The 19,105-nt window shown below is 30.2% G+C and overlaps 1 long non-coding RNA gene across 3 annotated transcripts; it reads left to right on the forward strand.

Moving 5' to 3' along the window:
* Positions 1-1,768: 1,768 nt before the first annotated feature.
* On the forward strand, positions 1,769-5,984 carry LOC107918218 (uncharacterized). Of its 3 annotated transcripts, XR_005916805.1 has the most exons (5): positions 1,769-1,943; positions 2,043-2,078; positions 2,170-2,272; positions 3,324-3,368; positions 5,840-5,984. It is a non-coding gene; the product is annotated as an uncharacterized lncRNA (long non-coding RNA). The 3 variants fall into 3 exon arrangements; XR_005916804.1 differs by lacking the exon at positions 2,043-2,078 and having other exon boundaries at positions 1,771-1,943; positions 5,840-5,982; XR_005916806.1 differs by lacking the exon at positions 1,769-1,943 and having other exon boundaries at positions 1,949-2,078; positions 5,840-5,982.
* The last annotated feature ends 13,121 nt before the right edge of the window (positions 5,985-19,105 follow it).

The raw sequence follows: 19,105 nt of genomic DNA on the forward strand, positions 1-19,105 counted from the left end.
GAAACCCCTAAATTTTCTCCCCTAAAATTGGTATCCTCAAAACACCTGAGTGTTTCTCTCTTCCACCACCGTCTTCATCATGAATTAATTACCATTTAATCGTAAAAGAGATAGTATTAATTTTAAAATATTGAATTAATTACTATTTAATTTGTTTATTTATATTAATTAAAATTCAAGTTAATTTTAAATAAATATTTGTTATAAATGGATTAATTTGAAATAATGACACGTAGAAATAAATTGAAATAAAAAACATGGAAAAATATTTGTTAAAAATAGAAAAATTAAAATACTATTACTAAGCCATAATTTTAAAATTTTTTGTGTACATGACTGATTGATTTTTAATTTATATACTAAATAATTTCAAATATAATTGTAAGAGATAAGATAGTATTAATTTTAAAATATTTAATTTAATTATCATTATAGTTTAGGGTTTAATAAATATGGTTTAGGGTATAGATATGGTTAATTTAGGATTTAAGATTGGTTTAGGAGTTACAATTTTAAGTTTTATAGATTATGGAATTAGGGATTATGGATTAGAGATTTTGATTTAAGGGTTAATGTGATTTAAGGTTTATGGGTTAAGGGTTAGGGGTTAAGGGTTAGGTTAGGGGTTAGATGTTAAGAGTTAGGGATTTAGGGCTTAGAAATTTGGTGTTAAGTTAGAGTTTAGGGTTTAGAATAATTAGTGTATTTTAATTATATATTAAATAAGGTTTAGGGGTTAGGGGTTAAGGGTTATGGATTTAGGATCGGGTTATGGTTTAGGGTTTAGATTAACTAGTGTTTTCTAATTTATATATTAATTAATTTCTTATATAATTGTAAAAGAGATAATATTAATTTGGTTCTTCAAAATCGTGTGAAGATTTGGTTTATGGATTATGGGTTTAAAGGTTAGGATTTAAGGTTTAGGGGTTAGTGGTTAAGGGTTAGGGGTTAAGAGTTAGGGATTTAGGGGTTAGGACTTAAGGATTCAAGGGTCGGGTTAGGGTTTAAATTATGTAATTGTAAAAGATGTATAATTTAGGGTTTAAATTATGCCTTGAGAGAGATAAACTTAAAATTTATATCATTTCAATGGTTAATTTAGGGTTTAATAAGGTTAAGGATTTGTAATTTTATACAATTAATTAATGCTTTTATATTTTAAAAAAATTGAATCTAAACCATTTGATATATTTAGGTATAATTAATAAATAAGTTTAAAAAAAAGTAATAGATTGCTATGGATAATTTAGGTATAATTATTAATTTTGGAGAGGACCAAATTATAAGAAATAAAATTAAAATACAAAAATAAAAATGAAATAAAAACATTAAAATTTTTAATTTTATCTAATTTTTATAAATATTACTTAAAAAACTAAAATTTATAATTTTATCTAATTTTTATAAATATTACTTAAACAAAACTATGCATTAAAATTTCCCAAAATGGCGTTGTTTCAATAGAAGAATTTAATTTATTAGTGGTGTTTCCACGAAAAACGCCGCAAAAAATTCCTAATAATATAGACAAAACGGTGTAGTTTTTGGCTGCGAATTTAATTTCTTTAACGGCGCTAAGAAAAAAACGCCACTAAAAATGAGCATTACCGGCGCTATAATAAAAACGCCGCAAAGTTTCGTTGTAGTTTAAACAAAATGTTGTCGTTTTGTCTTGCACAATAACGACATTAGTGGCGCTAGGGTCAAAAACGCCGCAAGTTTTCATTCTGGTTGAAATATTTATTCCCCTCCAAATTTATTCCCCTTCAATTTTTCCCATACCCGAAAAACCTCATTTTATTCCCCTCCCAATTTTCCCAAAAATTCCCCCAAATCAAGAACCCTAGTCTGCTGCGCTCCACGACCCAAACCTTTCCCAAATCTGCTGCATTGTCGTAGACCGTCCCTTCTGCCGTCGCTCGTCTCTACTTCTTTAAGCGGTTCGTCTTCTTCTTCTTCTCTGTTTGGTCTTTTTCTTTTTTCCCGGTTTGTTGTTGTTTTGGAGTTGTTGGGCTGTTCTCATTTTGGTTCCTCAACAGTAATCTAAATTCAAGATCAAGCCTTTTGAAAACTGGGTATCATTTTTTTTCTTTCAACTTTTCTTTTTCTTTTTTCTTTTCTTGGTAGTTGTGTAATGTCTTCTTTTCTTTTCCTTATTTTTTGCAGCAAGGTAAAGTTCATCTTTTTGGGAGTCTTGAGTTAAGAGCAAGAGAAAATGGGGGATAAAAATGAAGTCTTGGAGGCTGTATTGAAGGAAACTGTGGATTTGGTAAATAGATCTGACCAAACTCGCTCGAAAGGGATTCATTTGATGTTTACTAATGATGGAATGTATATTTTAAATCGAATGAATCCATGATTTTTATCTTTTTATAAAAATAAAATTTTGGTAAACAGAGGTGAAGTAAGTAGTGAATGCTTCATCTTATCTTTTTCCTTAGGCTCTGTATACTTTGCTTTGATTTAATGTTACTTTTCTTAATGGGTTTGTCTAACCTGGCTATCGGTTTTTGGCTCATGCGTTGTTCTACAGCCTTTTTATTAATATATTTATGGTCTTTTATATAAATGAATGCGCTTTAAAGAATCATCTAAAATTATCCTGTGCTATTGTACCTAAAAAAAAAAGTTGTCTTGTGAATTAATGTTTTTTAAATTTAGCAAAAACACACACAAAAAGAGAGAGTAGATTTGAGTATTTATTTCATATTCATATATCTTGTGTGTTTAAATTAATTTATATTTATATAAAATATTGATATGTTAAATTGAAGCAAATCATTGCCCTTTATACACTACCAATAAGCAATTCAACCACACGACATTGGTATGTCGCTCATTACACTAGTTTAGTGATAAGGCGTGGATTTAAATTTATTAGCTTAATTTAGATTTCAAATTTAATCTTTATGTTTGTAACTCATTTTATGATGATTATAATGTAGTTGCTTGCACTCAAAACTTATTATTTTATGCATATATATAAATATTATTTAGTCTTAGATTCTTATGATTGTTGCTGACTTCCTGAACTCATATCCATCATGCTATATTTTTCTCATTTCATGTTAAATTAGTTCTATTAAATGGTTCCAAGCTTCCGAGTAAACAAGTGGTAATATTCTACAAGAACTGACTTTACCTTTTGACTATCAGAAATTATTTATATAGCTTCCTATGTACAGGCACTAAAAGAATCAGTCATTGAAATCTTTAACTGCAAAGAGGTGTATATATACAACTGAATATGGCTAATTTCATGCCTTCTTTTTCATTTGAATCTGAAAATATTAATAACAGATATTCACTTTTGTCTACAGGGTGAATTTGCATACCCTTGGGTTGAGAAAGTCATCGTGGGACAGGTCTGACATGAGAGTTTAAGTTGTGTTATTCTATTTATTTAACTATTATCCATTCTTATTGTCATATTAATTATTTAACTATCTTTCTTTTTCTTGATTTGTTATGCCGGTATCATTATATTTTGATGATGTAGTTTTCCCTACACATAACTAACTTCTTGGAATAACTTATTTTCTGGGATGTGACTCCCAATAAGGAGAATTACTAGCAAGCTGATAGTGTTTAGCATACCTCGAATGAATTCAAGTTATTGAATATCTAGTATAGTTACTTTTGTCTTACTGAGATAGCATTTACTCAAACATATTTGATTCACAAGAGGCCTTAAAGCCAATGTTAAAGCATAATGCTATCTTTTGCAAACCCTGCTTACCACCCTCTAAAATGACAAATAATTAATAAATTGTTAAAAACAAAAATAAAATAGTCTTACATCATCAATCCGTTGTAGTCTAGTTGGTTAGGATACTCGGCTCTCACCCGAGAGACCCGGGTTCAAGTTCCGGCAATGTTTTGCTTATTTTGTTCTTTTTCCCCATTTTGCTTGCTTTTATTTTTGTTTGTTTGTTTTTTTTTTCTCATTTTGCTTGCTTACTCTGTTACTAGTATGGGTTTTTGTTACTACTTACTTACTTATATTTTTGCTTTTTTGTTCTTTTTGCTTGCTCACTTTGTAACTACTGGTACGGGTTTTGGTGCCTTTTAGTCCCTATGAATAAATTTTGTGTAATTAGTTTAGATAAGACAGATTGAATGTTGTTTAGGATTTCCTTGTTTTACCTTTTAGAATTTTTCCATTTGAGTTGCAATGGAAAATTGAATAGATAAATCCATAAAGATGTACATGCAAAGAAAATTTAGCACATACTATATACAAAACATACTGTAATATTAATATTACTGTAAAAAAGATTGATGTATATAAACAGGTTGATGTATAGCTTGTATACTACTAATATAAAAAAACATTCAAAACATTAGAAGGCCCAGATAGTGTAACATTCAATATTACAATGGAGCATATTTTATATTAATAGTGTCATTATCTAAAGTCTGTTTTAAGTGTTTATGTGCTTCTTTTCTCATTCGGGTTTTTGGTTTAAATTTTATCAGTAATATTTGAGGCTTTAACAAGCCCCTGTTATAAATGTATATTCACTATTGATTTTGAACTTCATATAGAAATTTGTATTTCTTAAAATGATGACAGTATGTTGTATCAGTTTTTGCTTGCATTCTCAATCACATACAATTTTTGCAGGGTTCCCTAATTGCTATTATTTTGATTTTACAGTTTTTATAATAATGAATAAGTGGTTGTGTTTCTATAATGGCAGGAAAGACAGTAATAATTTCTAATCAGCCTTATTTCTATAAGAAAGCTGAACTTTTTCCCGGTAGTGCTTTTGTAATTGGTGCTGACACTGCAGTAAGGCTTATCAATGTATGACACTTTGAATTCCTTAAATATTATGACATTATATCCTGACACTTTATAGTTCAAAGTTTCTGTTAAAATAATTATGCATAATTTTTTCAATCGAGAGCTTCATGAATAATCCTCCTCCTAAATGATAACATCAGTATAATGTGTCTATTTTATGATTAGGGAGCAAGACCTAACTGTTAAGGGAACACATAACATTCTTATAGGCATATTTGAGCTACATAAACAACATAGAGAAGATTGGTTTCAGATAATCTTGAGCACAACTTAAGTTGCCATTTCCTTTTCTATAGACAACTTGTTGAATTAGCTACCTTTTGATATCATTATGTATTGTCCGTCTATCACTAGACTTCTTTTTTTGTTTTCTATGAAAATGCAGAAATGCATAAATGTTCTAAAACATCATACAGAAATATTTTGCTATGAACTTATTTTTGAGAATCATTGGAAAAAAAAATGCTATAAGTTTCATCTTTGATGAGAAGTAAAGTGGTACCCTATTATATTTTCTAGCTGTTGCTGCAGGTGAAGCACCTTTGTAATAAGAGAATACTAGAAAATATAAGGCACAAAATGGTAGTTTGCATAAGTAAACTCATCAAAAGGTTGGCTTTTTACTTTGTAGTTTCGGAAATAAGGAAAGGTAAATGTTTACTTTGCCTTGGATGTTGAATTAGCTATTAGGGATATATGAATTAAATGAAAATATTGCAGCAAACTTGTACTCGTGTATCTGTGTGGATACGCATACTGTCCGATGTAGGTATATATATTTCTTTTTTTTTCTTTTTCTTTTTAAGTTTTTCATGTGTTTGGAGAGTTATTATATACTTTATAGGTATATGTATACTGTCCTTAGACTCTTTGATGTTTGGCATTTTATGTTTTAATTGTGGGTATTGATTTTTATTTATTGTCTTTATAATTACTACTTAATTTTTGTGTGTTTTTAAAAATATATATATACACTGATTGGAGACCACTTGTTTTACATTTGTTTCTCTTTAATGGATAATGCAGGAGGTCAATGGAATCAGGGTTCTTCAACTGGAAACTGCAGCTGGTGCAGCAATTAGGGTATAAAATTGTACCAATTATGGTTATGATGTAGTAAAATGTAAAAAGATCTGTCTAACCATGTATTTTCCTTACGTGATTAAGTTCTTTGATCATGCTATTCGTATCAATGTACCTCGATCACAATTCTTTATACGTCTTGTTCATGAATTTCCATTTTAATACGTCTTCAAATTAAATTATACATTTCTAAATTGGATTTGTGGTGTTTTTATAATATTTTTTTTTATTTTTTATGACCTTCAGTGGTGCTTTTATCCAAAGCGTCGCTAAAGATCATGTTTTTTAGCGGCGTTTGTGGTTGAAGCGTCGCTAAAGATCATGTTCTTTAGCGGCATTTGTGTTTAAAGCGCCGCTAAAGATCATGTTCTTTAGCAGCGTTTGTGGGTAAGGCGCCGCTAAAGATCATGTTCTTTAGCGGCGTTTGTGGGTAAAGCGCCGCTAAAGAACATGATCTTTAGCGGCGTTTTGCCTCATAAACGCCGCAAAAGTTAGCGACGTTGTCAATAGTGGCATTTTTTGCGGCGCTAGTGAAAGCGCCGCAAATACTTTTAGCGGCGTTAAGAAGCGCTGCTAAAGGCCTAAAAAAACGCCGTTAAAAGTCTGTTTTGATGTAGTGTCTTAATTATATTACTTACGTTCTAACGATTTATCGGATCTATTCCATACACGTGTCAAATCAAAAAAATAATACAAAAATTCTGTAAAAAAAATCCGGTGTTTACTTCAAATAAATAAGGAAAATAATGATTTGAATGTTTCAAAATTTAATTTTAAACCGAAAAAAAATCAAAATTTAGGGGCAAAAAGGATCTTTTTCGATGAAAAGTGAGGCAAACCGCCTTTGGCTGTTTGTCAGTGCGTAGATCTCGAAAAGTTATTCAAAATAAAAAAAATCGTCTCAATCGGACAATCGAGCGAAAAGTTATGGCCTTTCAAAGTTTTCCAAGCTAAAAAACATAAATTGTTCATGCCACGTTAGCAAATCGCGCTTACGTGTACGCGATTTCCTGGCGCGTACCCTGACATCGCGCTGACGTGGACGCGATTTCGCGAAAAATGGACCATTCCGGTAAATAATTACATAAAGGGCCCATTTCGGTAAATTTTTTTAAAAAAAGGGCTTTTTTTAGTAATTTGCCCTCATATATCAACCTTTTTATTTGTTGGGTCTCCCTAATAGTTTTAAGATTTTAAGCGTCTGTATTTTAAATTTAAAATTTATCATTGACTCAACCTATTTTTCAGGCTTTATCATTTTAATAATCTATATCTTTATTATTTTTAAAAAATTAAATAAAAAATGATCATTTTTTAGAGGGTCTAAGTACAAATTTATCATTATTAATTTAAATTTTTATAAATTATAAAAAACTTAAATAAAAAATTCATTTTAAGAGAGGTCGAAGCCTTTACCACCCCTAGATCCACTCCGCATATGTAAGCCTTTTTCAAATTTGTTATTGTATATGTCGAAACCACTTTTTTTTTTTGAAAAATGGGGATCGACTTTTGAAAATAAAATGGGAGTCGCCACTGATCTTTTATTAAGGTGTGACCGGTTCACCATTAAAATGATTTTTGGTCTGCGAATTTTGAGAAAAACAGGTTTGGGAGTCGGTTACGCATGAGGAAGGGTTAGCACCCTCGTAATGCCCAAAATTGGTACCGAATCGATTGTTTAATGTCTTAATGTCGAAATTTTGAAAAGATTTTAAAATACGATCCTTTTATTTTGAATAAAATGAATTGGACGATGAGATTCACTTATTTAAAAGAAATAAATCGTCACACTCAGTAAGTTAGAGTGCAACATTTTAAATCCTCAAAATTAAATTTATCTCTTGACTTTTAAAACCTATGCATTTTGAGAAGGATTTCCAATTATCTGGGTCAAATGAGAAAATCAAACCCAGTAAGTTAGGGTTCGATTTCACCAAATTCCTAAATATCGAATATTGCCTTTATTTCCATTTGTTAGAAAAATCCTCGTCTCAAGAAAACAATACGTCAAATCCAATGCGTTAAGACACCACATATCGAATTCTCGAGAATGAGCTATTTATTTATGTTTTAATTAAAAAGGATATTCGGTCTCTTAGATCCCGAGGAAGATTGGAATCCAGTAAGTTAGGACACAATCTTTTCGAGGATCCCAAATTCCGAGTGTCTCATTATTTTGAAAGACCTTTGTATAAAAGGGTTTTGACATTTAAAAAACATTGAACGTTACTTACTAAGCGAATAAAGCGCGATGGGATGTATAAGGTGAAGTGATAATTTACAAACGACATGCGTCAATGAATAACAAATAAGCCAAAGACAAATACTAACAAACAAAGTAACGATAATCTTAATCATATAACATTCAAAAATTAAATGAATTACTAATCAATTCTAAAAGTTACACCAAATATAAAATAACGAGGAAGAAAAATAATACACATTGATTTTTAAATAAAAAAAATATGAAAGATTTAATAAAAAGGATAATATAAAAAGTTAAGATGAGTAAAATAATAAAATCAAAAGAATGAAGACATCCATACGTAAAATATCATTTAAAATTAGTAAAATATGATTATATATATACACATATATATACTAAAACTATATTATATATTCACATATGTTGAAATTATAAAAATATGAGAGGCTGTAATAAAGAATTTTAACGTTAATGGCATTTATGCATAAAAGGTATAAATGATGTTAGGATAGTATATAAAACGTATATAAGAAATCCTTGTAAAATTATGCGACAAATACTTAGAATAATATTACATATATATGAAGAATTTGTAGTAGAAATAAAAAATTTTAACTAATATATCTATATAAAAATTAGTAACTATGATAATAACAAATTGACTTCATAATAATAAACCAATTAATTTAATGAAAACAAATCTATTTCAAATCCTAACAAAATTCTAAGGATTAATTTGAAATAACTGAGCGAATATACGCACTGAAGATCACTGAAAAACATAGGGATCATTGCAGCAATTTAACTCAAACGTTTAAAACAACCCAAATCAGACATAGAAAGTGACGTCGTTTGGTCTTGGATCCAAATGAAAATAGAATAAAATATGCGGTACGATTTTAAAACCTGAAGAAAACCGATTTGAAATAAAATCTAATGCAAAGGGACTTATTGTGCAAAAATTCCATCAGACCCGAAGCATGCGGATCCTTCCCTCGGGTCGGGTCACCGCGTAGGTCAAAATGAAACCACATCAAACATTCAGGACCGATTTAGAAAATTAAGAAAGATCAGATTGAAACCTTGAAACAAATCAGAAGGGCCGATGGCGCAAATATCTCGCTAAAGCAAAAACACGCAGATCCTTCCCCGGGTCAGGTCATCGCGCGGATCGAGCCATCAAACGACGCCGTTTCAGTGCCATTGTATGGGCTCTGAACGGCGACATTTTAAATCCTGCCTTAAAAACTAAAATAAACCCTAAAACTATTGCCTATACTAAAACAAAACCTAAACTAAAGCAAAGCCCTGCGCCGCTTTGTGCATTGAGGGCGTTCAAAAGGCCTTTGAACCTAGCCCGTTCTCCGACGACAGCGAAGAGGGCTAAGATCGCGCGACCAGGCACGTCCCTCCCTTCCTTTCTATTATCTCTCTCTTCAACTAATCACTAATGAGCACGAAACTAGAAAAAAGGGAAGAAAATGAATCGGGTAACCAGCAAAGAATAAAAAAAAACTAGAGAATCACCTTTTCTTTTTCAATTTTTTTTATTTTCAATTTAAAATTTCTGTGTCTCCTACAAAACGCTAAAAAATGGCTTTATATAGCCAAAACTAAAATGAAAATTACAAAACAAAAAAAATGTCTTTTTTGTTTTTTCTTATTTTCTTTTTCTTTTTGCTGCTTCTGTTGCGTTGCTCGTTTTTGTCCTTTGCAGGTGTCATACGAAGCAGTGGACGTGTGCGTACGGAGGCTCGCGCGAGTGGCAGTGGTGCACATGCGAGGCCAGAGGTTGATTGCGGCTTGATGGCTTGCTGGAGCGGCGGCTGAGGCGTGTGAAGGCTCATGGGGCCGAGGGAAAGCCCTGGTGGCTGTGGCGCTGGGGGCATTCAGCAAACCCTAGAGGTTTCTGAAAATCATTCAAATCGGGCCATAATGTATTGGGCCTGGGGTTTTGGGTATTTTAGGTTAGAACGGTTTGGGCCACTGTAATTGGGTCTGGTGAATTTTTGTTTATTGGACTGTTTAATTGTTTTTTCATTTGGTTTTATTTTACTAACGGGCCGGGCAAAAATGGGCTCTTACAGTATAGATCGATCATATATTATATGTAGTTTGTAGTGTACTTGTAATTATAATTGCAATTATATTTGTAAACTCCTTTAAAATTTCACTATTATATTAAGCTGCATGACCTGATAGGAAAGTATTGAAAAGTAAAATTTTTAACAATTACCTTGAAATATATTGTTAGACAAAATACGTTAGCGAACAAGATAAATTAAATATAAATAAATACATAAGAAATAAAATATAAATAGAATGATTTATAATTAATTTATCAAATACAAAAATCAAATAAAACCATAATAAACAGTTGAAATAAAGGAGAATCGAGATTTTACGAAACATTGAGGCCTGTGAAACATAGTTTCCTTAAGACAAATTCAGCCGCTCCTACGGTACTTGGAGAAACGTTGGTCGAATATCTCCCAGGATACAACAACAACAGTGATTTAAGTAATAGCACCTCTACAACGATCAACGAACGAACTTTACATTTTTCTATCACCGGAATATATTGTAAAAATACGGAGAGGTAAAGAAGAGTTTTGAAATGAAAAGAATTTCAGTACAGGAAATTATTAGAATGTGTGTAATTCTACAGAATACACAACATTTTATATGTAACACCCCTTACCCGAGACCTTTGCCGAAGTCGGGCACGAGGCGTTACCTGACTTAACTTACCGGTTCGGAGCATAAAAATTTGCTTTTAAAATTAATTCACTCATGTTTAATCAATATGTCCCTAGAAAGAGTACTTGAGACCCTAAAACATACAACGAAAACGATTTGGGTCCAAACCGGGAACATTAAAAATTTTCTGAATACTTATACAAATCAAAATAATTTATTTCACCATTCACAATAAAACTGTCCACCTGCATAACTGTCACTAATTTAATTATAACTTGAGTTACAGAACTCAAAATTTATATCCATAAAATTTCCCTGAAACTAGACTCATATATCTTCTTACCATAAAATTTCAAGAATTTTTGGATTAGCCAATTAGAACAGTTTATTCATTAAAGTCTCCCCTATTTCACTATTTGACGGTTCTGACCTCTGTTCACTAAAAATCAATTATCTCATTGTACAGATGTCATATGGTGCTTCCGCTTGTTTCTATTGAAAATATACTCACTAAGAAATCTATAAATATAAATTATAACTCATAATTCTTTCTGTACAATTTTTAATGATTTTATAAATTCAGAACAGGAGACTTCAAAAACCATTCTTATTCTGTCTCACAAAAATTCAAATATCTAAAAATATATAACTCTTTTGCTTACTCTATTTTTTCATGTGAAAATAGACTCATTTATCTTTAATTTCATATCTCATTCAGCTTCTAATTCAATTTCCACTATTTTTGGTGATTTTTCAAAATCTAACTACTGCTGCTGTCCAAAACCGTTTTAGTAAAAACAAATGTTAATAACCAAGTTTATAACACCTTCACTTCCTTTCAATTAAACCCTATACATGCCATATAAACCTTCTGATGCACAATAAAATTTACTGAAGTAATCTGGATAGTGTGCCCTGATGTGTTGATCTGATCCACCAATTTCACATCAATCTACAAAGAACATTAAACACACAGGAGTAAGCTTAAAGAAATCTTAGTAAGTTCATAGGCCCATAATAAAATCTTATCAAAGATTTCACTAACAATATTAATAAACAACTATAATTCAACATTTCCTGCCAACCACAATCTCAAACAATAAATTTACTCAATCGAGCTTAATATCAGATATCAACTTATTTCCAACATTTAGCTTCAGTTGCACTTACAAATACTTGTCAAATTGAGGATCGTCTTACGGATTTGAGTACATCGTTTGCCCGGTGCCACGATTTGCTTGAATCTTTTACAATGCTATAACTCAGTATGGTTTTCTTCACTGAAATACCATACCTACTTTTCACAACTCAGTATGGTTTTCTTCACTGAAATACCATACCTACTTTTCACAACTCAGTATGGTTTTCATTATTGAAATACCATACCTACTTCTCACAACTCAGTATGGTTTTCTTTACTGAAATACCATACCTACTTTTCATAACACAATATGGTTTTCTTTACTGAAATACCATACTTACGTTCCACACTTTGCCATGGATCCACCATGGACTTATTCGTCAATTCATCACTGGTTACTGAACGTATGTACTCAATCCTGTATATCCCTTAATTTCAACTAACAATCTCATTTTTTTTCTCATTTTTACCATAATCATATTTCAACAACAATATACAAATTGATACAATGTATCATTCCCATGTTAACAATTAATCATAAAATTTCAGCCATATGAACTTACCTGGGCCAATTTGTAGGAGTTGTAATATTTTAGGGACTAGTTTGATATTTTCTCTTTTCCGCGTTTATCTTCGGATTCTCAATCTATAATATAATTTTTTTCCATTCATTAGCATCTATTTCAATACTAATTCACTTCGCAATTTATGCCTTTCAATTTTTGAAATTACACTTTTACCCCAAAATTTATAGTTTTTACAATTTAGTCCCTACTCAATTAACACTTCAATTGAACAAATTTTTCCTCAAATAATACCTTATCTAATAATTTTAGGAAATTATACAGCCTTTGGTATTCATAATTTCAGTACAAAACCCCAATTCCTAGCTTTTTCACAATTAGGTCCTAAAAATCATTTTCTACTAAAATCACTTAATAATATCATAATATAATGAAATTAAAGCTTCAAATATATGATAATTCATCATAAAATTCCAGAACTTATTCATGGTAACTTACAAAATCACCCATGGAATCAAAAACTAATGAATTCAATAGTTGGACCTAGTTGTAAAAGTCACAAAACATAAAAATTTTCTAAGAAAAAACAAGAATTGAACTCACATGGTGTAAAAATATGAGAAACCAGCCTGTTTCAGACCTCCTATGGCGTTTTTGCTGATGAATTATGAAGAAATCTCTAGATTTTTCGCTTTTCTCTTTGTTTTATATATTTAATTTACAAAATTTCCAATTTTGCCCCTATTTTTCCTTACTTTCTTGCTGATTTTTCTTGCCCAAACCGTCCAGCCCATATAATTTTGGTCTAATTTCCTTTTAAATCCCTCATTTTAGTCACTTAAGCTATTTAATCACAATTTAACAAATTTTATACTATTTTCAATTTAGTCTTTTTTAGTTAATTGATCATCCAAACGTTAAAATTTTTTAACGAAATTTTTATACTAACTCAATGAAACCCCATAAATATTTATAAAAATATTTATGGCTCAACCTATGAATTCGAGGTCTCGATACTTCGTTTTAGACTCAATTTACCTATTAAATTCTTTTTAAATCACAAAATTCACTAATTCAAAAATTCTTCTAAATTCACACTTGACCCATAGTTATTAATTTATTAAATTTTAAAACTCACTGGTTGAATTTAGTGATCTCGAATCACTGTTTCCGACATCACTGAAAATTAGACTATTACATTATAGGCATTTAGGATAGTGAAAAATTTTGGAAATAACCATAAAATCTACCATTAAGGAGCCAAAAATCAATTTGATTTAAAATCAGATGCTGTCCATATATAAGCAAATTATGTCTGTTGAGGAAAAATAAATTTGTGTTGGGCCTAAAATATTCATAGACCTATTTGGGCCTTACCGGTCTGAACATTTCATATCGCTCACGTTGTGCAAGTGTGTCTTAACCCTATCAAGTTTAAACCTACACCCCTTACGCGCGTGTCAAAGTTACAAGCTTAATTATTAAATTACTTTTTAAGAGGGTTCACATATATAAACTCATCTCATACTTTAGTATTTAACCAATGTGGGATCCAAGCTTTTATTTTTTCTCAACAATATTTCCAAGTAGCTTATTTTGAGTATCAATTTCTCATTCATCACTCAACCATTTTGAGTATATGATATACCGTTGTAAAGGTCTTATGGAGTAGAATATGAAACCATAATTTTATGATTCAACTCTCCACCTTTGCCTATTGAGAACATGCCTCAAAGTTTCCATAAAATGTAATTTTTCTAACATATATTTAAAAAATCTAAAATATAATTCAAATTAAATTTATGTACAATTTAACGATTTCATTGTCGATTTTCTCATCTTATTAACATAAATCATATAGATCAAGTTTTGAGTAGATAAAAAAATCTAACTATTTGATAGATTTAAAAAAACTTTCAAGTGCCAAATATATATTTAAGGACAATAATTCATATCGTTAATATATATTTTGTCCCATGAATTTGGTTATTTGGACTTAAATAATAATTGAATTTGGAATCTGTCACACATTTTAATACATATATTGTAATACCGTTAGATTGTGGCGTCGCACTAGCAATCAATTATTCAATGACACGTGACAACCTCATAAAATGACATGTGGCAATCATCAATAAAAAATAAAAATATAAATCTATAAAAAAAACCAAAAAGATACCACAACAATTATTAAAGTAAAGGCAAAGAAGAAAGCATATAAAATAAGGTGATTAGACTTGCGAAGAAGAAAGCATATGAAAAATGAAATGGTCATTTCAGCTAACTAAACAGTAGCCCAAAAACCCTATAAGCACCTGAGAGTTTTTATTAAATTTCTAACAATATAAAAAAAATGTTTCTAAAAATACCTTAATTTTTTTCTAAAATTATCTTTTTTATATTATTATTTTAAAATTAAAAATATATAATTACTAAAAAAAACATAACATCTAGGTTTATTTGAATTTGAAAATCTATTTATTTAGATTCATTCTAGACATGAAATATTTTTTTTATAAGTTTATATATTTAAAAAAAAATTAATACTTGCTATTAGCCACATGTTATAATATAAGATAATCACATGTTGTCGTATTATTGGTTGCTAGTGTCATACCATCACATTCTAATGGCGTTATAGCATAGGTCGCAGGTACCAAAGTGTGACGAATTCTAAGCTGGGTCTAAAAAAAATGAAATACTAAATATAAGTGTTCAAGTTTATAGACAAATTATATACTAACCCCTAAGATGTGATAAATTTATCAGATTAATCTAAATGATAGGTTTTGCAAAAGAAAAAAAAATCTAAATGATGGGCAGAGTTAACCCCTTAGAGTTTTACTATTGGTGAAAAAAGAGTTACCTTGGGCTACTGTTTAGTTAGCTGAAATGACCATTTCATTTCCTGAGAGATTTTTGGGCTACCTGAATATTCATATAAATCTTCTTCCCGTTGACCGTAAAATAAAACATGCTTCTCGTGTGGCAGGGGGCCCAAAAAGACCCAGATCTGAACACAATGGGGGTTGGGGGAGGGTAATTCAAAGGGATAAACTACTATTTAATCCCTGAATTTGGCAAAATTTTCCACCTTAATCATTCAACCTTTTTTTTGTCCACATCAATCTTGAAACTTGGCTAATTTTCTCAATTTTGATCCTGTAACACTTAAAACATTATAATTTTTAATAAAAAAAATTTAAGCAATAACGTGACACACATCACAAGATGAAGATTAAGAAAAATTATCAAATTCAAAAAAAAAATCAATTTCAGAAATTAAATGTGGCACATTCGCGTGTAATGCTTGACAATGGCAGCCAGGTTGCAGTCATTAAGCTTCAACCCTAGAGCATAACAAACATACACATCCAAACAAAAAGCACATAGGGCAGACAAGAAAAGGACATTAAGAAATCCCAAAACTAGGTTATCCACCTTCATTAGTCAAAAATGGTGCTACAGCATTGTTACAAATAAAAGAAAGCAGTGTCAAATCTAAACATACAGACAGCTTTCTGACATATGATTAGAACTAAACCATCAATGAATTAAAGTCATTGCCACGACAAATGACAAATGAAAATAATTATCGTCACCTAAAGGGAGGTTGCCATAAAACCCGAGTCACACAGTCAAAGCAGGTACAACTATACCAGAGAAGGGCCAGAATCTCAGTTTGGTGGAAGAAACTAAGATACCATAAGCCGGAAGAAATGAGTTGGGGGACCAAAGGAATCTAAGAAACGGATCAATTCATAAAGAAAAAAACTTTGCGGACAATTATTCTATGTTTAAAAAGATCATTTATATCATATAACATTAATGAGAGAAGCAACAGGAACCCAAAAAATTATTCTTTATATATAAAAGATACTATAATCATAAAAAATGAAAATACGGTAAGAGGCCTCAGTTTAGACTAGATCTGATCATGGGTCGAGTCTCTTGACCTAGCCCGAAAGCCCATCCAAAATATGAGAGGATTTTGGTAAAAATATAGAGAGAAAATGAGTCGGGCCTCGGGTAAGATTTTTTTGCCCGGGCTTGACCCTGGCTAAATTTGCAAAAAAGAAAAATACTTGCTACTTTTTGTTGTTGTTTTGTCACTGTTTTGGTGTTGTTTCGCTATTATTTTGATACTATTTTAGAGGTATTATTTAAATATAAATATTTTTTAAATTTATTTTCAATTTGTTCGGAAACATTTATTTTAATATTTTTAGTAAATTTGATGTATTATATTTTTTAAATTTATTTTTATATAAAAATAAAAATATAAAAAATTTAATACGGGTGAATTAGGCCAACTTTGAATTTTAACATTTTTATCTGAGCGAGATTTTAGATTAATTTTTTAAATCGAGCCAAATCCGAACCTAGAAAATGGAATACTCAGCCCCATGGCACATGATGATCTCTAGTTTAGACAGATACTCATTATTACAGCAACCTGATATGGAAAAAGAAGCACCGATACTCTTCCAAGTTTTGAAGGCTTAACTAACTTTCACCAACGCATTTATTATCACATTAATTAATATAACAAGGCCCATTAACTTATACATTTATGAGAATATCAATTTTGTGCTTACTAATACATATAATAAATAATATTGTATAAATATAAACGAATTAGATGATATCATTTTACTAGTATGAATTTTAATGGCTAAATTTATTATTATTATTATTATTATTATGATTGACAAAATATTAATATTGTGATTAATTGTTCTTAATTGCAGATATTAAATTATTTAGATTTTTTTACGATTTTTTTCTTCCAAATTTCATTGGTTAAAAAAAAGAGTAGCTTTGGCACAATAAAGGAGGGAGTGATTAAGAATTTTGTATTGGCATTTGAGATTTAAGGTTTCTTGACAATCAGATCCTCCCTCCCTATTGTAATGTACCAAAAAAGAAGAAGTTAACTTTACAGCTTCTTAAAACCTTTACTTTTTATGCATCTTTTATAGTTCAAACCACACTTTAAAACATTGACCATAAAAAAAGAAAAAAAAAACCAAGTGTACCATTGAAAATTAAAGGAGTAATAAAATATAAAGCAATTTCCAAAACTCTTTCTTTCCATTAGTGAAAACATGGAGGAAGAGAGTTGGGAGTTAGTGTTAACTCAAAGCAAAATCGTTTTTACATACAAAGGAACATCTGTTTGGTGAAATTTTCGAAGTAGGTTTAGGGTTTGTTACATTAATTAATGACAAAAGAGCAATGTAATAATTTAAATGGTTAGAGAGCTTAATATTTTTTTCTTAAAAAAAAAGGGGGTTATTAATTATGATCAGCTGGTTTGTTCCCAGTAAACATGGGGATGTTTTTTAGATTTGAGACATGAGTATAGTGCTGTCTGATTCAGCTGTGTCCACTAGACATGGTAAGTGTGACAGTTAAAAAGACAAAGGCTAAAGCCTGGTCATAACCATGTAAACGAGGGGACCACGGAACTAGTTTTCATGATTGGATTGATGGTAATGACATAAGCACTGGCATGCACCTTTAGTCCCCCCCTTCATTTACCAACCAATGTTTTACTGGTCGTTGCTACACATACATACATACATACATACAAATGTATTGGAAGTGATCAAGTGGCAGCAGCCGCGATGTTGGGATAGTTTCCTTGCTTCCAAGTGTTGAAACAAGTTCATAGCTAATTTTAAGTTTGTAAGAGATAATGTAGTATAAGACAACAATATATTATGATTCAATCATAATCTATCACATGTCACACAGATTTTGTTTCATCTTATCGGATAAATTATGGTGTTGCTCAACTGTTTTGCCAATGGACCTACCTGCTTCTATTTAATTATACCATATCTTAAATCCTAATTTATGTGATTTAATTAGGGTTTTTTAAAATATAATCTCTAGAGTTATCTATAACTCTTTTCAACTTGTAAATAAGATTGTTTGAACGCACGTAATGTCAACCGAGTTAAAACTCAATCAACTTGATTCTGCTATTTTTAGTCTTTGTACTTTTAATTTTAATTTTTTAATCCTAATCCAATGGGTTTGACCTATAAATCTTATGCAATGTGTAAATTATGGATTTTTTCAGGTTCTCTAATTTTATTATTTTTAGTTCATGTGTTTTTTAAAATTTGAAATTTCATTTTTGACTCAAATGAAAACCTTTAGGTCTATTAACTAAAATAACTTGAATTTTTTTAGCATTATATGAAAATAACAAACTAATATGATATTACAAATATGATAATATATTTGTTGCATAAGGTTTTGAAAATAGTAAAAATTTATTTAATAAATTCAACCGATGTTATTTAAATTAGGGCTAAAATTTCATAATTCAAAAAATAAATAAACTAAAAATAATCAAAATACAAAAATTAAATCTATCACATAATACAAAAACTAATAACAAAATTTTACTTATAATATATATATTTTTCCCCACAGAGAGTTGGCGGCAAGAATGGATATATATATTTTTCGAATGGGAGCAAGTAGAGTTTATATTTAAAGAAAAAAAAGAGTGGGATAATATTATGAAAATTTGGAGTATGGTCTGATCGTCAAGGGTGTTCATTACTTTAAATATGATCTGAGTTTAAGTTACATTAGTTACGTTTGTTATTCGGGTT

The sequence above is a fragment of the Gossypium hirsutum genome, chromosome D08 (assembly GCF_007990345.1).
Source record: "Gossypium hirsutum isolate 1008001.06 chromosome D08, Gossypium_hirsutum_v2.1, whole genome shotgun sequence".
Classification (NCBI taxonomy): domain Eukaryota; kingdom Viridiplantae; phylum Streptophyta; class Magnoliopsida; order Malvales; family Malvaceae; genus Gossypium; species Gossypium hirsutum.